We start from the raw sequence: 22,857 nt of genomic DNA, 5'->3' as shown, positions 1-22,857 counted from the left end.
ACCCCCCAGCCCCGCGCTTCCAGCTCAGTCCAGTTCCAAGTGGGCAGCCCCCGGAGGTGACTCCAAGACCGCGAGAGTGAGCCCAACCCTCCTCCTAAAGCCATTTTCAGTGCGGACACTCGCGGTTTGCGCCCTCTTACATAAAGACGCGTAAAAGCATATCTAGAAATGATGTTTCGACTTGGAAAATGCTGTGTGTTTTGGTCTGTAAAAGACCACTGGGGGCTGAATGTGCAAATGCAAGATCCAGGCGGCCTCGCCCTCCCAGCTCCACGCCAGCAGCCCGTCCGGTGCAGAAAGAGCCGCGGGCCCTCGTTGCACTCCTTCCTCGGTCAGGTCCTGGTCCCCAGCATCTCCGCTTTCCCCGAGGACCAAGCGGATGGGCTTCCCTTGCATTTTGAGTCCTGGGTACCACCCCCTTCCACCTCTCCAGGGAGCGGCCAGGCCTTAGAGGCCAACCCTTCCCCTGGGCTGCTCTCTTGAATAATTGTGCTTAACACTCCCCGTCTTTGAAACCAACCATGCGAAATAAGAGGTCCCCAGCGCCCCCGCCCCACTGCACCTTTAGCTACAGATCGCCCACTGCCTGCCTCCTATTCCCAACAGAGAAGATGGATTTGTCCGTGAGCGTGGCCCCAACTTCCTTCCTATTCTTTACTCAGATCCACCCGGGTGTAGTTTCTGACTGTCTAGCTTTCCACTGAAACTGGCTTTGCCCATCATCCTAAATCCAGGAGATGCTTGTGTTTTTTTCTCTGTTTTGTTTGATACTGATCATCACTGTCTCCTCCTAAACCTGGTCCCCACCACCCCTTGGCTCCTGAGACCTTCCTTGGGCTTCCTCCAAGGCCCCAGGCCTCCCAGACACCCCCCACCCCACCCCGCCATCCCCACCCCATAATCCCCACCCAGCTTCTGGGATCCACTTGCCCGCAGAACTGTGCAGAGCTGTGGCTGGGAGTCCACAAAAGTCCCCACTAGAGCAGAGGGTTGTGAACTTAGGCCTGGTAGACGAGGTGACAAGTTCTCGATCCCCATTTATTTATTTATTTACAAATATTTATTGATTTGTTCCTTCATAGCTCAGTGTGTAAAGAATCTGCCTGTAATGCAGGAGACCTGGGTTCAATCCCTGAGTCGGGAAGATTCTCCTGGAGAAGGAAATGGCAACCCACTCAGTATTCTTGCCTGGAGAATCCCATGGACAGAGGAGCCTGGCGGGCTACAGTCCACAGGGTCACAGGAGTCTGATAGGACTGAGTAACTAAACCGCCACTCCCGTTTATTTGTTTGTTTGGCTATGCTGGATCTTAGTTGCCCCTTGGAGTATCTCTGATCTTCGTTGCAGCATGAGGGATCCAGTTCCTGGACCAGGGATCGAACCTGGGCCCCCTGCATTGGGAGCGTGGAGCCTCAGCCACTGAAGCACGAGGGAAGTCCTCTCATTTGTCTTTCTTACGTTAAAAGGAACTGGCTAAGGATCTCCAGTCCTGGGCAGGTTCCCAAGATCAGAGGACATGTGAAGGGGACAGTGGGGAAGAGGGTTGGACAGTGTGTGGAAGGTGTTCAGGGCTGGGCTAGCTCTTGTGCGACCCCATCTCACAGACCCCACATTGTCGAGTGAGAGGCTGAACGGGGGGCCGCTTCTTGGGCAGGGGACTTGGGGAAGGTCAGCGTCCCTCCCCGGACCCCCCAGAGAAGGCTGGTGGAGGCGCTCCAGTTCCTTACTGCTGTCTGACAAACCATCCCAAAGCTTAGTTGCTGACGTGGCAGGTCAGATCTGCCATTTGGATGGGAATGGGGGGTGGGAGAAGGCGCGTCTCGCCTCCACGTGGCATCACCTGTGGCCCCTCGGGCACTGAGGATCCTCTGACAAGATAGCTTTTGCCCAGGGAAGAGAGTCGGCATTGGCTCTTGGTCCAGAGCTCAGCTGGTGCTGAGAGCCCGGGGCCTGGGCTCCTGTCCCCACGGGTCTCTCCCCAGGGGCCTGGCCTTTCCCACAGTCAGCTGGCTGGTACCCGAGGGGCAGAAAGGGGACATTCCCAGTTTCTTAAGGCCTGGTTCCCAAACTGGCACAGCGGTTGTCTCGCTTTCACTGTATTCTGTTGGTTAAATGGCTGCCGGGCTCAAGTTCAAGTGTAGAGTACAGAGATGCCTCCTGTGGATAGAAGGAGTACAGGAGAGTTGACCTGGGGCCATGTTTTCACGGCCACACCTAGCAGTCTGCCTTTACCCCTCTCTCCCCTCTGGGCTCCTTGTGAACCTTCCCCTCCGTCCTTTTAGTTGGGGCTGCGTGGGGACCGTCACTGAAATGAAGCCCAGGAAATTCTGACCTCAGCTCACACTCTTTCTTTCTCCACCCCAACCGCTTCCATGAAGGGTGGCCAAGCTTGCAGATGAAAGAAAGGCTGCGATAATTTAATGTGTCCCTTCCAGGAGGTGGGAGGGGAGGGGAGGAAGGAGCCTCAGAGAGTTTCAAGCAACCTTGCATCCGAGGCAAGAAGAGTTTACCCGAGTGAAGGAAAGAGAGGGGATGAAGCCGCTGGAGCTGTTCTCGGGGTTTCCGAGAGGCCTCTGGCTGACGGCCTGCTTTCCCAGCGCAGAGCAGAGGTCCTGCTCTTACTGTGGTGGTTATAGATGAGGGGTTATCATCAGAATGCGTTTAAGCTTCTTTTCCGTGTTCTTGCATTGTGCTTCAAAAGTAATAGAAATTAATAGTCACAGGGCCCAGCCAGCCCGGGCTATGAGGTTGGTGATGAGTAAGTGAGGTGTCTGCCAACCACGGTGTCAACGGAAGCCACTAATTCAGCTCACAAACACTGCCAAGTGACCGTGGGAGCAATGACGGTCTCCCTCCAGACCCAGACCACACTTGGACCCATGACCTTGAGCGTCACTGTACCTCCCATGGCGGTTCTGAAAAGGAGAGAATGATGGCAGGTGGTGGGCTGGCTCCTTCCAATGATGAAGGTAACGAAAGACATAAATACATGAAGTTTCAAGGCCTGCAGGGTGAGAGTGGCTTAGCGCACCAGACTTTTTACACTACGAGGTGTGCTTTCCTGTGACAGTCTTCTTTTTTTTTTTTCGAGCCTTGAATTAATTTCTCTTACACACACTGGTGACTGAGCAATAAAGAATCTGCCTGCAATGCAGGAGCAAGGCAATAGACATAGGTTTGATCCCTGAGTTCAGAAGATCCCCTGGAGAAGCAAATGGCAACCCACTCCAGGATTCTTTGTGTGTGTGTGTGTAAGTGTGTTTTGATTTATTTATTTTTATTTGAAGGATAATTGCTTTATGGTTTTGTGTTGGTTTCTACCAGACACCAACATGAATCAGCCATAGGTTGACCTATATCTCCTCAAACTTGAACATCCCCCCCACCTCCCTCCCATCCCACCCCTCTAAGATGTTGCCGAGCCCTGGTTTGAGTTCCCTGAGGCATCACTCCAGTATTCTTGCCTGGAAAATTCCATGGACAGAGGAGCCCGGTGGGCTGCAGTCTGTGGGGTCACAGAGAGTCGGACACGACTGATCACATAGACAAACTTTGAAGAAAACGCTGACACTAAGGAGACACTCCATAAATCGTTGCTATTAACTTCCATGCCTTGCTTTTTATTATATGCTCATTGAGACCAGAAATTTCACATCCTCTGTGTTGCCAGAAGTCCTGGGCAGATTTAATATAATGCCGTTGCTACTGAGAAGCACTTGGGAAATATTACTCAGTATTGATGAAAATGATAACTACTTTCATTGAGATGCAAACTACTAAAGGTGCTAAATAGTCTTGGCTCTTCACCTCTGTTGTATTGGGAGTGACTGATTTATGCAGGCTTCCAACTAACTACTGGTCCTTCCCGCTCTGAAACTCGGACACGCTTATGTCACTGAGCAGGTGTATGGATGGGTGAGAGGCTTTCTTGGGCTTAAGCCAGAGAGCCAGGCTATTTGCAGCAGATTTAGACTTTTAAGATATGGAAACTTGTTAATATGCCAAGTAGGAGACAAAGATGAGATGGCTGGATGGCATCACTGATGCAATGGACATGAACTTGGGCAAACTCTGGGAGATGGTGAGGGTCAGGGAGGCCTGACGTGCTGTAGTCCGTGGGCAAAGAATTGGACCCGACTGGGTGGCTGAACAACAAGGAGACAAGGAACCAGGCCATGTCAGGTCAGGCCCCCACATGGGGCATCCAGAGAAACCAGGAGGCCATGAGGGCATGCAAGTGCAGAGACATCAGACAGTGGGAATTCCTTTGAGCAACAGAGAGAGGGCTTGGGGTAGCTTTGCGGCCAGTGCGCTGTGTCTCTTTCCCAGCCTCCATTCATTCCTTCAAGCTGCATTTTCAGCTGAAAGTGTGATCACTATCTTGCTGAGTGCAGGCAAGATAAAATCTGGGAGGAGCTGCCAAGTTTCAAATTTCTGTCATTCTTAAGAAATCAGAACCCAGAGTTCTCACTCCTTGCCCAGGGGTAAGTCATGGTCAGTTTAGTTTCCAGGATGCTAACCCGGGAGTTTTGGGGGTGATACCGTGGTCAGTGATTTCTATACAGAAGCTCGAGAAAAAAGTCCTAGGTGGGACTGAAGCTTTGTAGAGAATTAACGCCATTGTGAGTTTTAAAACCAAAACTAAATTGTGACTGTCACCAGCAACCAATATCTAGGGACTTGGGTTCATTTGCAGATTAGACTTTGATTTTGTTCAGCTTTTATAGATGAGACAATAACATTTGTCAATGACTTAGACTTACCTGGTCCAACTCTCCTCAAATATCCGGCAAAATGAAACCCAGTTTGTTCTAAAGAACAAGCAGAGGGAGTGGAGGGCTGTGTTTAAACTGCCAGGTTTACTTAGAACAACTCCCCTCCCATTCAATTTATTTTCCCCAAAGTCAAAGATTCCTTTTTCATTAGCCAGGAGTGTTATGTAATAAAAGCAAGCTGCTTTTCTTCTTTTTCCTTCTCATGTGATCAGGATTTGGATCAGTAAATTTTGGTCATTCTTCTTTCCCAGAGCTAGAATGACAAGGACCCAAGGCAGGGTGTCTACATTGATTTTATGACTTTGCCAGAGGTCACTTGGGCTTCGCTGGTGGCTCATGGTAAAGAATTTGCCTGCAATGCAGCAGACTTGTGGGAGATGGGGCTTCGATGCCTGGGTCAGGAAGATTCCCTGAAGTAGAAAGTGGCAACCCACTGCAGTATATTCTTTCCTGAAGAATCCCAGGGGCCAGAGGAGCGTGGCGGGCTACAGTCCATGAGGTCTCAGAGTTGGACACAACTGAGCAAGTAAACAACAACAGTAAGGTCACTTTGGGGGAAAAGTTTCAAAGACAATCCCCCCAGCAGTGAAGACAACACTGATGTTCTGTGTGATCCCCTGGGCACATTAATGTGAGAGAGTGTGAAACAGTCAATTCCTGGCCAATGATAGGTCAAGGCAAGCTCGTCACCATGGTGAAGAATGCAATTACCCACCTTACATGACTGTCCCTCTCCTCTGACCCCAAAGTCAGCCCTTCCTCCGGCTGTCTTCCTGGGAATGTCATCTAGGTGGGTGAAATAATAGGAAGACTGCTCACATACTTGGAGAAAAAGGAAAATGCATAGTGTCTTTAATTCCATTTAGATTCCATTTAGATTTCTACTGACATCACAGGCCATCCTGGGTTAAGGTTGGTCTGCTGAATTAAATAGACTTGGTTTTGAGTCTTGGTTCTTCAGCTTCTTAATGTTGCTGTGCTGCGCTTAGTTGCTCAGTCGTGTCGGACTCTTTGTGACCCTGTGGACTGTAGCCCGCCCGGCTTCACTGTCCCTGGGGATTCTCCAGGCAAGAATACTGGAGTGGGTTGCCATGCCCTCCTCCATGGGATCTTCCCAACCCAGGAATTGAACCCAGGTCTCCCGCATTGCAGGCGGATTCTTTACTGTCTGAGCCACCAAGGAAGCCCTCTTGATGATGAGATCTCGGGAAAGTTTGGACTCTCTCTAGTTCTCATTTGTAAAATGAGGGTACCCATACCTCCGTCATGGGCTTGGGTGAACATAAAGGATGATGTGCACAAAAGCATAGGGTCTTGGCACCTTGCAGAGACTCAGGGTTGGCAGGGAGGTTAGTCTTTCTCTCCTGGTCACAGCCTCTCGTGGAGATGGTCCTGCTGTCTCCCACGCAGAATGGGGACACGTGGGAAAGAGAGGCGACCATCACCATATGGGGATTGTGGGAAGTCCTTCTCAGGAATTAACACAGAGAGTGGCTGTGTGGATGGGGACACGTTAGAGAGAAAGGGCTTTCTGTTGCCTCACTGATCGCAGAACCTGCCGATGCCGACGGCAGGGTAGCTGGGCGAGGCAGGAAGACAGCCTGATCAGGAAACGGGTCACAGAGCAAATGAAGGAGGTGGTAGGGAATGTTCCTGCAATAACCCGTACAACACCGTGTCCCTTGACTTTATAACTCATGACCCAACCCTTTCCCCGTGTGTCCCCACACCCCCGGGTTACATTTGGAGACTGTTTATTCACAACTGAATTGCCAATGCTCACCCACTTACCTGGCACTTAATTGTAGGTGCTCCATCATAATTGATGACTAATTAACTGAATGAATGACACACTCCTAGTCTCCTGAGGACCCAGATTTGCATTTTTCTCTGCCTCTGAGGGAAAAAGTGGGCACTTGATAGGACACCGAGTTCCCAGGGTCTATTTTCCTAAACTACTACCCGAAATCCTTTTAGAATTCACTCAAGGTTCTCCTCTGGAGCCACAGGACAAGAACAGAGGAGCCAAGGAGAGATTGTTTTTTGTTTTTTAAAAAAGATTGTATTGCAGTATAACGGCAACCCACTCCAGTCTTCTTGCCTGGAGAAGCCCATGGACAGAGGAGCCTGGCGGGCCATGGTCCATAGGGTCGCAGGGAGTCGGACACGACTGAAGTGACCAAGCATAGTTGCTTTACAGGGTTGTGTTATTTTCTCCTGTACGGCAAAGTGAATCAGTCACACGTTTACATCCATCCAGTCTTTTTTTGGATTTCCTTCCTGGTCAGGTCACCACAGAGCACTGAGTAAAGTCCCCTGCGCTATCCAGGAGGGTCTCATTAGTTATTCATTTTATACGTAGTCGAGTATATATGGTCAACCCCACTCTCCCAATTCATCCCACCTGCCCCCATTTCCTCTCTTGGTGGAAACCATTAGTTCTGGTTTTCTGAGTGCCTTTTAAGTTCAGAATGAGGGAGGCTCTGCTGCAGATTTTGCTGGAAGGCCGGCAGAGAAGAGACCTGCTGAGTCCGAACTCACAGGACATGCGTCAAGTACAGTACCTTTACTAATAATCTTGGTCAAAGGTTCTACTTTTATTACCTTAAAAAAAGTGACTGAATATTTAAACGCTTGGAGTCTCCAGGCCGGTAGCAATTACTGTCATTGTTCTCAAAGGATACATTCCCAGTGTTTTCGCTTTTATTTTCTGTGGAAAAGGGACCTTTTCTTTGTTTCTTTACAAACCACTACACAGCGGAAGCCAGCATCTTAAGGACTACACAATCCACGAATTCCCTGCAGGATCCTTCATACCTGGAGCTGGTGTTAAAAAGATCATTAAGAACAGAGCATCCAGTCATTCCCTGGAGCTCCTGGTAATTTGTGTTTAAAGACCTAGACTCTAGCACAGTTAATATTTACAGTGAGGTAATATATTATTCACATGGACCCCAGACACCAAGGCATCTATAAATTCACACATAGTTAACCTCTTTCTGCTCCTTCCTTTCTTTACTTATTAAGTCAATTCAAGACCCCATCTATTATCAGAGATAAAGTTCTTTCAATAATTTCACCTACAGGCCCTTTAGAAGGAAAATAAAAAAATTAAGAACTTGCCAGATTCTCATTTAACATGACTTTACAGACTTTACAGACTTCTGAAGGAGTGGCTCTGGGTAAAGGAAATGATAGAAACATATTATTGCCATTTTGTCCTTTGGAGTTATGTACACATTGAAGAGTAGGAAATGGATTCTAAGGGGTGAAATCTTTGTCCAGAATGTAACAGGCTATTCCTAAGGATTTCCAGGGATGAAAGAGTGTGCCTATGAACAAACTAATCCAGAAGAGAAATTGTACTGCTTAACGGGGTGTGCATTCATTAACATGAATTGACAAATTATAGATTAGTGTTAGTCGCTCAGTGGTGTCTGACTCTTTGCAACCCCAGGCTCTTTTGGAACCCACCAGGCTCCTCTGTCCATGGGATTCTCCAGGCAAAAATCCTGGAGTGAGTTGCCATTTCCTTCTCCAGGAGATCTTCCCAACCCAGGGAAGACTCGAAACTGAGTCTTCTGCATTGGCAGGCTGGTGAGCTACCAGGGGAGCCTGATCTCAGGGTCGTAGACCTTCTTTCTGGGAGTGGCTTCCTCCAGAGCGTGCTATCCAGGGAGTGGTAGATGGCGCGAGGTTCCTCTGACCTAGCCTTGGAACTCACTAAGTGCCCCTCAAGCTGCATTCTGTTGGTTATAAGGAAGTCACAAGGCCAAACCAGATTCAAGAGGATGAAACTATCCACAGGCATGGATGTCAGGAGTTTTAGCCCATCAGGGACCCATCTTTGAAGCTTAGGTACTATACCCTGGCTGTGTGCCTATCTCCAAGTGTTTAATGTAGTCTTGTATTTATAAAGCGGGTTAGAGTTAAAGCTACTTATTTTGGTTGTGAGATTTCCCTGATGGCTCAGCGGGTAAAGAGTCTGCCTGTAGTGCAGGAGACACAGGAGACTTGGGTTCCATCCCTGGGTTGGAAAGATCCCCTGGAGGAGGAAAATGGCAACCTACTCCAGTATTCTTTCCTAGGAAATCCCATGGACAGAGAAGCCTGGCAGGCTAGAGTCCATGGGTCACAAGAGTTGGATACGACTGAGTGACTGGGAACATAATAATAATATCTGCCATCCATGAAGCAACTGCACTATTGTGCAAAGAGTTGTGCAAAAATAAAGAAAAAATTCCTGCTCTCAGAGCGAATAGGGGAGAAAGGCAATCAAGCAAAACAGAAAATATGAAGTACAGCAGATGGTGATAAACTCTCCAGAGAAAAGTGAAGCAGGAGGAGGATTAGGAAATGTGTGTGTGGATGAAATTTTAAATAGGCTCTTGGAAGAGGTGGCCCTGATGAGGGGACATCTTTCTGCTAATGGGATTGCAGGTTCGGGACCTGGGCACCCACGGTCCCCTCTTCTGGGCCTGCAGCACTTTTCCTGCCAACCATTCGGCCGCCCCATCCTGCCCTTAGGCATCAGCCTGGAAACTGTGTCCCTGGAGGCCTATCCTGACTTCCCAGTCAGTGCTGCGGTCTCGGTCTCCTGCATTTCTCCTCCTACGCGATTGTCACACTATATCTGCTCATCCTCCGTATCACCAAGATGACCAAGGAAGCAGGGCTTCTGTCTCCATCACTGACAGGTGTATCCACCGTGCTTACAATGAGTCCTAGCATTTGGACCCAATAAAAGTGCTGTGGATGACTGGCCAGTCACCCTCCACCTCCCCAGTCTTCACTTTTTTTTTTTTTTCCAGATTGCATAGCTGGTAGGTTCTGGACCCATCCCAGGGCCTCTGACTCCGCCTCTGGCCTCCATTATTCTCTGGTTCCCTGGCTGAGGACTCAGCTTTGCGACCTCAGCAGTCAACCAGCTCCTTTTGGAGGAGGGCTTAGATCTCCTGTTGCTGTCTTGGAGGTTCAGTTCCAGTCCCAGACTTCAGTGGTCCCGCCGGCCTCCCGGGTCTGATGTGTATTCTTTGGAGACCGAGAGCAAAGAATCTGCATATTTACTTTGGATTTGATCCGTGAGGAAGGGACCGTGCAATTGGTTTGGAACAATTTCGGGAGCTGGCTCTCTCTTTTTGGCTGTTGTCAGCATGCTGACTGTGTAACTTTATAGCCACCATCCGTGTGCCCCGAGGGGCGAACAATGGGAAGACTTTAAAAGTCTAAAAATAAAAGTCAACAAACTGATAATGAGGACAGTTGAGTTACCGTAACTCACACACAATTGAATTTTTTTTTTTTCTCCAAATCCCAACCGTTTGTTTCCAGCACTGACACCAGATTCTGGACCTGAGTTTGATTTGTCCCAGCTACTCACCCCCAGCACCGGTCCGATTAGCAGCAGGCATTCTGCCCGTCCGGCGAACCAGTGGTCCAAGGTTAGGTGTATCCTTTGCATCGATTGGCTTCAGGCTCAGGCGCGCTGTATGGTTCCCGTGCAGACAAAGACCCAAACCTTTCCTGTCAGGAGGGAGAGCACAAAAAAACCCAATCATCCGTGAAAAATTCATTTCCAAAAACACAAGAGAAATACAATAACACAGGAACCGTATTGAAAGTAATTAAAAGCCGGAGACACTGCCTTTCAATGTGACTCCTGGTTCTAGTTATCAGGGCGGCTCAGAACAACCTCTGTATTTTTTCACTGGGCCCTGTCGCAAAGGGTTTCTTGCATGGAAAGAACAAAGCTCCACTATAATTAAATCAAAGGGTGATATTATTCTTCCACTGAAGTGTAAAAACTCAGGAAAGGCTACTGTCAAATCAATAATCATGGCTCCCTTTCCGAAATGTCAGTGGGTGATTCCCTTTGGTGGCAGCCCCCAGGGGCAAGGTCTGGCTTCTTGTTCTGCATCCTTTCTTGATGGGGTCTCAAGAAGTCTGGCTGTTTCTCAGCTGGTCACTGAGCTGTGGGTTAGAAAGGGGTGGTGCGGTGTGATGTTTAGTTGCTAAGTTGTACCTGACTCTTTGAGACCTCATGAACTGTATCCTACCAGGCTCCTCTGTCCAAGGAATTCTCAAGGCAAGAATGCTGGAGTGGGTTGTCATTTCCTCCTCCAGGGGATCTTTCTGACCCAGGGATAGAACCCCCATCTCCTGCATTGGCAGGCAGATTCTTCACCACTGAGCCACCAGGGAAGTTAGAGAGGGTTGGTGGGGGAGGAGGGAGACCAAAAAAGAAGGAGAAGGCAGAAAAGAAGACGAAAAAGCAGCAGGAGAATATTTTTGTGCAGAGAAAGGTAAAAAAAAAAAAAAAAATCCCCTTGTGGTCACGTGACTTTGATTCTTCTGCTCATTCTGACTGTGCCCAGGGGTGAGCCCCTCCAACCTCCTAAAAGAAAAGCCCTCTCTGAGCACACACAGAAGTTCCCTTTCTTGGAACTCTTAGTACAAAGGAGACAAGTTGGTATTTTTCAAAGTGTGTTGACAAGGAACAGAGGGGAAAAAAATGCTCCGGGAAATATCAGTGGTATGCAAAAGTCAGATTTCCCAAAGATGGATTTCTTTTTTTGAATATTTTTTAAAGTTTTTTTTTTTTAATGTGAACCATTGTTTTTTAAAAAGCTTTATTGAATTTGTTACAATGTTGTTTATTTTATGTTTTGGTTTTTTGGCTGTGAAGCATGCGGGCTCTTAGCTCCTCCAGAAGGAGTCTTAACCACTGCTCTACCAGGGAAGTCTCATATCAGTGCTTTTCTTTTTTTTTTCTTTAATTTTTGGCTGCACCCCAAGGCATGTGGGACTTTAGTTCCCCAACCAGGGGCTGAACCCATGACCCCTGGCATTGGAAGGTGGAGTCTTAATCATTGGGCCACCAGGGAAGTCCCCTTCTTTTTTTAAACATTTATTATTATTATTTATTTATTTATTTTATTATTATTATTATTATTATTTTTTATTATTTATTTTTAACCACACCACATGGCATGGGGAATCTTAGTTCCCTGACCAGGGGTTGAACCCATGCCCTCTGCGTTGGGAGTTTGGAGTCTTAACCACTGGACCACCAGTGAAATCCCCCAAAGACAGATTCTGGTCCCACCATGATGATAGCCTTACTCCCTAGGATGGTGCAACTCTACAGGCACAAGGGCCATCCCCGTGTGATGGGTGCCTCCTTAATTCAGGTCACCTGGGAGCTGTGTCCTCCTTGACCCTGAGGAAGGTCCCCCTCCCCACATCCTCTGCCACTGAGGTCCAGTTTTCCACGTGAGGGGTTCACCAGATAGACCCTCAAGACCTGTACAATGATCTGTCCACCTCCCAGGGGAACCTGCCAACCCCACCTGCTGGAAGATGACTTTCCAAGTCTGCAGGTCCTCTAATGTAACAACAGTAGCTGAAACCCATGATAATCTGTGATGTTTATACAATCACACATTCTATCCTCAGACTCGGAGGCCCTGCACAGCCTCAGTAACGGCTGAGTGAATGAATGAATGGTATTTGAGATTTCAGACTGATTTGTAGAACAGAAATGATGAGAAAGCCTGTAGCCCAGTGAATACTCCATATAAGCATACTGTGGGATTTGTGAACTTCCCCAGGTTCTTCTGGACTGGATCATTACTTAGAAGTCTTTCATCTTTTTTGTTCCCTCTTTCCACTGACCCAAAGCCTTCTGCATGTCCTCCGCATTTTGTACAGAAAGAATCAAGAATAGGGATGTGTTAATGAGAAGTCCTCTGAGCTCTGCAAGGCAGTGGTGGGTACTATTCAGGAAAAATCAGGCTGGATGGACATCCAGCCCCATGTGGATGGACAGAAACACCGAGGGTTGCAGGCCTTGAAGCAAGGGGGTCAGGGAGGTTGGGGACCAGCCTCAGCTTCTGAACAGTTTGCCTGAGTCTGAAAATTGAAGCATATCTTTGGGAAATTAAGCAATCAGCTTCTGAAACCACGCTCACATGAAGGTAGGGTTGCTAAATGTCTTTTAACAAATGGACAGGACAATAGAAAAGTAACCAGAGACCCATTTACATAATGCCTGTACCATGAGCTCAGTCAAGAGAGCAACTTTGACCTTTGGGATGGGCCAAGACGAAAATGAATGTGGGTTTACAGGGTTGCCTATGGAAGTAAGGTGCTTGCAAACCTTCTGGGTAGGGTATATTTACATAAGGTTGCTCAGCGAGCAGTTAGCTAAGAGCCTTTTTAAAGTGCATTTCCTTTGAGCCAGAATACTCTGTACTTTCCCCATGAAAATACTCATCGCACTTTATTTGAATTCCTTGTTTAATTAATACTTAAATTTTCTACCAGACTAACAACTCTGAAGGAGGGACCTTGCTGGTCTAGATTATTGCTCTATTAGTGCCAACAGAAATGTGCGATAGTAGGTATTGAATACATGCATTACAGAATTAGTCACTACCTCACATTTCTAGGATGTATCCCCAGGAAGCAGTTGGACAAGCATGCAAAATGTTGATAAAAGGCCATTTATCTCTTCACTGCTTCTAAACTGTCTGTAAATGAGAGACTGGTGAAATAAATGACGGGACACTATCCAACAGAATACTATATAGCTGCTTAAAATGATGCTCCACATTCACTGACATAGAGAGATATTCACCATATAGAACAAGAAAGAAACGAAGCTGGCTACACAACTGTGCACCATCTCCTGGGCTTCCCAGGTGGCTCAGTGGCAAAGAATCCGCTTGCCAATGCAGGAGACGTGGGTTCAATCTCTGGGTTGGGAAGATCCCCTGGAGGAGGAAATGGCAACCCACTCTAGTATTCTTGCCTGGGAAAGCTCATGGGCAGAGGAGACTGGTGGACTACCGTCCATGGGGTCGCAAAGAGTTGGACAGCACAGCAGCAGCTCCATCTATTATGGAGTTTTTGCAAAATGAAAAGCTCTGTGGTAGGAAATCAGGTGTTTTTATTTTTCTCTTTAGTTTTCTGTATTGTCTGATTTTAAAAAAGCTTCTTTTTTAGAAAGCTCCTTTTATAGTGTGAAAAGCCAAGAAAATCACTTCCATTTTGAAAACAATGTAATTGTTCATTCCCATTTGGCCTTTCTTTATATACAGGGCAATTCTGTGCTTTGCTTGTGAAAGGAGGAAAAATGGCTTCAATTAGAGAACACGAGAAACAAGCACATCATTAATTGAAGGAATTAAAAAGAAGGAATTGTGTCTACTAGAGTCTCTCTCTGTAGCAGGCAAAAACACCCACAACAACAACACTGAAAAGGCTTTTGGAAAAGCCAAAGAACTAACATGGCATCACGGGCCATAGGTTGAGTTGGTGCCCAATGAAGAAGTCAGAGCAGCAAATCTGGAAATGATGAATCACCAGGGTTTCTTTGCTTTTGATCCACACGCGTAATTATGTGGAATTGCCATCAATGTCAGCTGCCTGCATGCTTCTATGTTCTCCAAGCTTTTGCAGATCTCCCTTTTTCTTTCATATCCAAACAGACTTGGTAGAGGCCCTATGCCAAGCTCTGGCTCTAGAACGTTCATGGCTTTACTGAGATATCTAAGGACTCCCCCAGAGCTGGGGGAGGGGGTTTATGGGCTGTATTCCCACAGCCACCTGTTGGTACAAATTCCTGCTTTTACTGAATCTGAGCGATCTGTCCATCTTGTTGCTTCCTAAGGCAGCTCTGTCCACCCTAAACACGCCCCTTTCTCTTTCCTCAGAGCACAAACAGCGCTAAAATCTGATGAACGTCTAGGGCCTAACAAGACCCTTACATCACTGCTCAAACAGGCAAAGACTTGCTGCTATACTCTGCCCTCTGTATCCACGGGTTCTGAGTTTGTGGATTCAACCAATTGCAGATGGAAAATACATATATTTTTAAATTCAGAAAGTTGCAAAAAAGCAAAGCTGGCATTTGCCATGCCAGGAACATAATATCTGCACCTGTTTAGGCGGCATTTACAGTGTATTAGGTATTGTAAATAAACTAAGGACGATCGGGATCAACACGAACGCACTGCTGCATTTAAAATGGATCGCCAGCAAGGACCTGCTGTAGAGTTCGGGGATCGATGCTCAGTGTGATGTGGCGCCTGGATGGGAGGGGGGTTCGGGGGAGAGTGGATCCGTGTAGATGTATGACTGAGTCCCTTTGCTGCCCACCTGAAAATATCACAACATTGTTAATCAGCTATACTCCAATATAAAATAAAAAAAATTTTTAATAAATGTGAAGGTGTGTATAGTTATATGCAAATAATGCAGCATTTTATACGAGGGACCTGAGCATCCGTGGATTCTGGTATCCGTGGGTGGAGGGCGTCTGGAACCAGTCCATCTCCCTTGGATGCTGAGGGCCGACTGTAGGAGTCAAACATCACAGCCCTCGGGTCCCTTTGCGCTCCCTGCCACGGGTCTCATCGGCCATCCTGCTTTTGTTGGTGTCTGCCAACATGTCTTCTCAGGACACCTCTTTTCTTCCCCGTCGGCTCCTCCTTTGACCACCTAGGCCCCGAAAGCCATTTTCCTCCAGAATGGCCAGAGGACAGTGCCTGCTGCCCTTTCTATATCAAGCAGAGTAATTTGGTTTTCTCTCACTCTCCACCCTTCCCTGCCTAATCCCAACTGACAGTGAGCAGGGGATGTCCCCTTTCCTGACCCAAAGTTCCCCTTTGTTTTCTTATGTGGCATTAGTGGTAAAAAAAATTCGCCTGCCAATGCAGGACACATGAGACACGGGTTCGATTCCTGAGTCAGGAGGATCCCCTGGAGGAGGACATGGCAACCCACTCCGGTATTCTTGCCTGGAGAATCCCATGGACAGAGGAGCCTGGAGGGCTACAGTCCATGGGGTCGCACAGAGTCAGATGCGACTGAACGACTTAGCATACACATATTTTCTTAAGCATTTGTGCTGCCTACTATGAGTACCACTTTTTTCCCTAGAACATGGAAATTTTGCAGTAATTTAATTCTTTAAGTAGTCATTTCCCTTTCTCATAAAACCATGTCTAGATCTCAGATGTCGGAGATGCCTAACTGCATGGGTATTTGCCGCATTTCTGTATGTCTGTACACCCCTGCTTATTCCTATATGTACACAATTAGTTTGTTAAATAAATCAAAGTTGGTACATTTTTCCAGAATCTGTTCCCATTTCTACTGGGCAAACCTTAGAGGTGGGGAAGTCAAACAAGAACATATGGAAAAGGTATTTGGGGGTTTGGCACAGACAGTTCATAAGAAGCAGCCGTGTGTCTTGGAGTGTACTTGCAGGGTGGGGTGATGAACCGCAGATGCCAACAGTTTCCATTTGGAGGGCGGTGCCTGCCCCTCAGGGGCTCAGTTTGAGACGTGTCCGCTTCTCACTCCTGGCAGATGGTCTCCTGGACGGTCCCCACTCGGGGGGGCTCCGTCTCCCTCACCTCCAGTGGCGAGGGCACCCCCAGGTCCGGAAGAAAGATGGTATCCTTTGAAGTGGCCCCTGGGATGTAGAGCTATGACTTTTTTTTTTCTCAGCTTATTCCAAGCCATGAATAATTTAGGGTCGCATTTCAGCCCCTAGACTCCATTGAATATTCAACAAATCTCTGCTCTTTCCCTCTCTTTCTGCCTTTGATTGCCCTGGAAACATTTAATAGAGGATCTTGCATTGAGTTTGTGCCTAAGTGTTTAAGAAACATGACCGAAATGACCCAAGCTCATGCGTGTGCATTGACTGGAACTGGCATAAATGTCGTCTCGAAGTCACGTCCGGGAAGCACGATACTCACGTTCTGGAGGGACATTCATAGCAGCAGCGAAAAGGCCAGATAATGGCCCCATTTAGCCCAGCCATTTAGTACCATAAATGCATCTCCTCGAATAAATTTGTGGATGACCCTCGGGCTGAATCCACCGCTTGGCCACATGCTTTGTCCTAAATGCAGCACAAGGGCCCACCAGGCGTCCATCCCACGTCAGGGACATGAGGAGAAACACAATCGGCGGGCTCTTTTTTGGAAACAATTGCACAAAATGAGCAAAGAAATGGGGGAAAAAATCTCACAGGAGCAAGCATTTATTATCTAGCTGGTCGTCCTTACAGAATCATAACTACTGCTGCAGGAAAAAATGGGCCACCCTTCAAGACCCAGACAAGTGTTACAAGTATTTTTGAGATGACAAAAGAAAAGCATAGGTTTTCTTGCAGATACACTATAAAGATCAGGGTGGATGGCAGCATGCTGGTTTGTTAACCCTTTAGGGGGTCGGTTTGTTTAAAATCCTCCAGGGCCTCCCCTTGGCTTTCAGGATAAAGCTCAGATCCCTGAGGATGGCAGAAGTGCTCTTCCTGGTTCTGCTGTGTCTGCTTTGCCACCAGGCATCCTCCACGACCTGCTCACGCCTTCCAGGACCACCAGCACATGTCTCTTGCTCTCTGGAGTCTTCTCCCCCCTCCCGTCTGCTCCTTTCTGCACCGAGTGAACCGTTGCAGGGGTTGCACACGGGTCGGTCCCTCTGGCAAGTCTTCCTTGAGTCTCGTCCTCTGCCCCAGAGTAGCTTGGGATGGTGTCCTGCCTTGCTCCCCTGGCATCAGTGACTTCTCTGGTCATCTCGTGGGGTTTTCTTGTCCATTTTCCAGTAGGCTGAGACACGGGGCCAGCTCCCTGGCACTGAATCACGGTGGGTGTTTGATAAAAATTTCTTGTCTCAGCAGAGACACCATGTATTTATTCCTACCATGTACCAGGCATTGTTCTCAAACCTCTACACGTCTGACCTCCTTCAGTCCTTCAGACAGCCTTGTTTTTTGGTCATATTCACTAGTTCGTTGTGTTTTTCAGATTCCACATGCAAGTGATAACATACAGTGTTTTCACTTTGTATAATGCCTGACTTATTTCACTTTGCATAATGCCCTCCAAGCCCATCCCGGTGGTAGGTTTTTCTTTTACAAATACACACACACACACACACACACACACATGGCTGCTCCTGGTTTTTGTTGGGGGCACACAGGATCTTTAGTTGCAGCATGTGAAATCTAGTTCCCTGGTCAGGAATTGAACCTGGGTCCCCAGGCATTGGGAATACAGAGTCTTAGCCACTGGATTAGGGAAGTCCCCACGTGGTGCGTTTTATTTTTAACTTTCATTTGAACATCTTCTCCTCCCCACAGCTCAGTTTCTTTCAGGTCTTAAATACATGTTAATTTTCTTATCTGCAGAATTTAGGTTTTGTGGGTGAACAGTTTGCTTCCTTGGAATTCGGAACAGCCCTCCAAGCTCCCGAGGTATCTCTAACACAGAGCTTTGCCACAACTCTTTTCTGTATCCACTCAGCATCGCATGGTAGAGATTTGCTCCTGATTTCACTGGAAACAACAAATAACTTTACAACATGTGTATTTTAATTCTAGGCAGAATTGGTTTGGGAATAGTCTCAGGGAATTTCAGAATGGGTTATAGAACTAGGTCACTGTAATCCACTTCCCACCATCTCACCACAAAGGCCTCCTAATGAGATTATATCTAAGCCTTACACAGTTGCTTGTTTATTATTTTTCCTGGGTCTGCCCAGATAGACGGCATTGACAAACCCGAACTCTGACTATCTTATCACTGTGAGGTCAGCTCAGTGAGAAATCTCATGGCTGAGCCCCAGAAAGTATCATAACTCACTTAGATAAGGTTAATGTCACGGTGTAAGTCACAGTCTCTATAGTTAGAACAACCCTCCCCTCCATGCTGACGTCCGTTTTCAGACGTGTACTTAATCAGGTCTTTCAAACAATGCGTTCTTTATTGGACGGGTTTGCTGCTTTAATCTCAGACAATAATGGCCATTCACTTACTCAAGTTGCCTTCTCCCCTCTGCTAAAATTCCTTAATTGGAATCACCCTCTCATTGACCTAAACCATTCTTTACAAACTATTTCAGACAAGCTCCTGATAACCTGAAATAGAGGTGCTACCTGTCTTGCTCTCATCTAAGATGCTTTTCCACTTCGTGAGTCCCTAGTCACTGCTCAGAAAGCTAATTTATTTTGTCCTCACATTTTCAATGAACAGCTTCGCGTGTATGTAGCAGCAAAATCTGAGATGACTAGATCTTTAGGTTTCTTTAATTATCCAACAAGGATGATGCGAGCTGGTGTGAGGAAATAGGTCTTCTATGTTCCTGATGGGAGTGTAAGCTGATATAACAGTTTCGGAGGGTAGTTTTATGCTATGTATCAAGAGTTTTGGATTAAATAATTAACAGAGAATAATATATATTAAATAAGCTGTTAATAATTTAAAATTATTTGATCAAATGAGTGTATTTCTAGAAATTTATCTTAAATAATCAAAGCTCTATCAAATGATTTGATTCCAAAGATGTTCACTGATTAAATAAATCCTGAGGGTGTGATGTACAGCATAGTGACTTTAGTTAACAATACTGTATCATGTTTGAAAGCTGCTAAGGAAAAAAGAAAAGAAAGTTGTTAAGAGAGTAGATCTTTAAGATTCTCATCAGGAGAAAAAAATTGTAAATCGATACAAACAGAAGGTGGAATGTCTCTGAACAGGAGGAAAGAAAAGGGTGTAGTTTTGAGCTGTAGGTGAAAATTTGAAGTTCCCTATGATCTATTTTTAGGAGACTTCCCTGGTTGTTCAGATGGTAAAGCCTCTGCCTACAATGCAGGAGACCTGGGTTCGATCCCTAGGTTGGGAAGATCCCCTGGAGAAGGAAACGGCAACCCACTCCAGTATTCTTGCCTGGAAAATTCCATGGACAGAGGAGCCTGGTGGGCTCCAGCCTATGGGATCGCAAAGAGTTGGACACAACTGAGCAACTTCACTTTTTTTATGATCTATTTTATCTACGTGACAGCCTGCAAAGGTCCACATCCCACCAGCAGGAACCCACCTCTCCCAAGACTTCTTTTACACATGTGGCCATGTAAAATTATTAAAAAAAAACAAAACAAAAAACTATCCCTAATAGAGAAAAGCATTTTAATTACCCATTAGAAAAGGAAGGCTATTTTCGTTTTTAAATTTTAATTTTCTGCTGCACTGTGTAACACCAGAAAGCAAAAGTTTTTGAGAGTCGTCTGTTTCAGCAGAAATTCCATTTATCTTGCAACTGGCAAGTCCTTGGTTAGTAGGATGAAAAGTGATCTCCCACAAAATGTCCATGCCAAACCTGTGAATGTGGCCTTATTTGGAAAATCTACTTGGCAGATGTAATTAAGGCTCTCAAGAGATCATCCTGCATTATCTGGTGGGCCTTGAATCCAAAGACAAGAGTCTTTACAAAGAGGGGAGACACAGGCTGGAGAGAAAAACACACGGAGAAGGCCCTGTGGAGTCGGAGACAGAGCCGAGTGGCGAGTGACGCCAACAGCCACTAGGAGCTGGAAGAGGCCGGGAAGGCAATGCCGCACCACCACCCACGGCCTCCAGAGGGCGCTCAGCCAGCCGCCGCCGTGATTTCAGGCTTCCGGCCCCAGAACTGAAAGGGGATAACTTCCTATCGTTCTAAGTGTTAATGATCTTTTTGTGACCCCAGGGAAGAAAGCCCGCCAGGCTCCTCTGTCCATGGGATTCTCTAGGCAAGAACACTGGAGTGTGCTGCCATGCCCTCCTCCAGGGGATCTTCCCTATCGAAGGGTCGAATCGGGGTCTCCTGCATTGCAGGCGGATTCTTCACCAGCTGAGCCACCAGGGAAACCCCCTATTGTTTTAAGCCATCTATAATGTCTTACAGAAGCCAGAGGAAAGCAATACACCCCATCTCGGCCTATCATCCATCCTTGTTACTGCGCTGGTCACCAGGTGGCCCTGGAGGGGGTTATGTGATTCCTGTCTATCATTCTAAAGAGCAGTTTTCCATTAAAAAGTTGTAGCTGGTTTGTTTGGAACACAGGCCTGGAAATGCATTTCAACTTTGCCTCTTGAATGTTTTTCCGAGTCTCAGCTTCTTTCTCCCATTTCCTCTCTGAGTTCTTCTCATTTGGAGGTGCCCCTTGATTTCTGGAGAACTTCTCAGACAGCAGAGAGGATCTGAGAGTCTGCACTGTGTGTGGGGTCCAGCTTTGGTCCCCAGGAGCCCTGTCCCTGTGATCCAAGACGGACTCCTTGTCACCTTTTGCCCTCGACCTGAATGAATATTGGATTATTGGATTATTTTCTTATACACTCTCATCTATGTAGGGAGGTTGGGTCGTCTCATAAGAAGCTGGGTAGAACTCTTTCACTATAGATTTCCATGGATTTAGAGGAAACTCCTTTAGTTTCACAATGTGGATGGATTCACCGTCGGCCTCACTTGGTTTGGCAGGGCTGTGTGGGTCTATTGTCGATACACAGCAGACAAGGAAAGAGAAGTCATTCAACGTGGGCCTGATGGGTGGAAGGTGATGCAGGTGAGACAAAGGCAGATGAAGGCATGAGAACCAGACAGGAGACAGGAGGGAGGGAGAGGCTTGGCCCCAGGCCGAGGTCGCTGAGTCTAGCCCACCCTGCGAGCAAGGCCCATCGAGACCTTCCCAGTTACGTGTGCTGATAAATTTCCTTTTTTGAGGGAGGTAGTTCATGGTAAGTTTCTGTGACCTACCATTGAAAGAGAACAAACTCTTGAGCAAAAATTGCCAATGATATACTGATTGTCAAAGTTTCTTTGCGTGCTCGCTTCGGCAACACATATACTAAAATTGGAATGATACAGAGAAGATAAGCATGGCCCCTGTGCAAGGATGACACGCAAATTCATGAAGCGGTCCATATTTTTACAGAGTGAAGTAAGCCAGAAAGATAAAGACCAATGCAGTATACTAACGCATATATATGGAATTTAAAAAAATGGTAATGATAACCCTATATGCAAAACAGAAAAAGAGACACAGATGTACAGAACAGACTTTTAGACTCTGTGGGAGAAGGCGAGGGTGGGATGTTCTGAGAGAACAGCATTGAAACAAGTATACTATCAAAGGTGAAACAGATCACCAGCCCAGGTGGGATGCATGAGACAAGTGCTCAGGGCTGGTGCACTGGGAAGACCCAGAGGGATCGGATGGGGAGGGAGGCGGGAGGGCGGATCGGGATGGGGAACACATGTAAATCTGTGGCTGATTCATGTCAATGTATGGCAAAAACCACTACAATATTGTAAAGTAATTAGCCTCCAATTAATAAAAATAAATGAAAAACAAAACCAAAACCAAAACCAAAGTTTCTTTGCCTCATAACAGGAAAGCAATAAAGCACTGGCATCTTCAAACTTTTAGTCCCGTGTTCTTACATTTAAAAGGGAGCATATTTAACCTTGTCTCATGTGCCGAATGCAAGTCACGTGGAAGGTATAATCAAAAAGCTCAGTAAATGACAATTAAAAATTTCACAAAATCCAGTTAAGAATGGACACAAGATTAGTGTCTTCCATTTGCTTCCCTGTTACACTAACACACCGATGCCACCACGTACATGTCTTGTAGGCACAGGAAACTGAAACTCCAATCAGAAGGACATTCTGGGTGGATCTGGTGGCGTTGATGGTGGCCAATCCATTTCCTTTCATGGTTGGTCTCAATTTAAAGATTAGTCCAAAAGTTACAAATTAACTTTTTGGTGGGTACAGTTTCATTTGTCGAAAATCACAAGATTGCAAGTGATGTGTACAAGTTACATGCTGCTTAAAAGTTGACATTTTCAGAGAACCTTGCTAGTAAGCGACTAGGTGAAATTCACTGGATACTCAATATAAGACCTGCCCTGCCCAGAGGTCATCGAGCAAACACATCGTCAGTTAGCCTGACTAATTGACGTTTTCTGGTCCTCTGGGAAGTTCACGGATGGACGCCACCACAGGCAGCAAGCTTTCAGCCCGCAGGCTGTTCTAAGCAATTGACTCTCACCGGTTGAGTGGTATCATTGCCTTAAATTAGTGCCAATTGTTTCCTAACCGGTTAATGCCATTTTTTTCTTGGTATTGCTTTGTATTTTAGTTCAACATCACAGGAACTGATTCAATTTGAGTCAGAATAAACTTCATTCATATGAAAACTAGTTTGAGAACTTTGGAAAAATCAATCAAGGTGAGTAACTCAAA

General features: G+C 46.6%; 1 non-coding gene across 1 annotated transcript; it reads left to right on the top strand.

Annotated features, from left to right (window-relative positions):
* Positions 1-21,430: 21,430 nt before the first annotated feature.
* Positions 21,431-21,537, top strand: LOC122432660. The gene has a single exon (XR_006266924.1). It is a non-coding gene; the product is annotated as a U6 spliceosomal RNA (small nuclear RNA).
* The last annotated feature ends 1,320 nt before the right edge of the window (positions 21,538-22,857 follow it).

This window comes from Cervus canadensis, chromosome 31 (genome assembly GCF_019320065.1).
Source record: "Cervus canadensis isolate Bull #8, Minnesota chromosome 31, ASM1932006v1, whole genome shotgun sequence".
NCBI lineage: Eukaryota > Metazoa > Chordata > Mammalia > Artiodactyla > Cervidae > Cervus > Cervus canadensis.
This window is presented reverse-complemented; position numbering and strand designations above follow the sequence as displayed.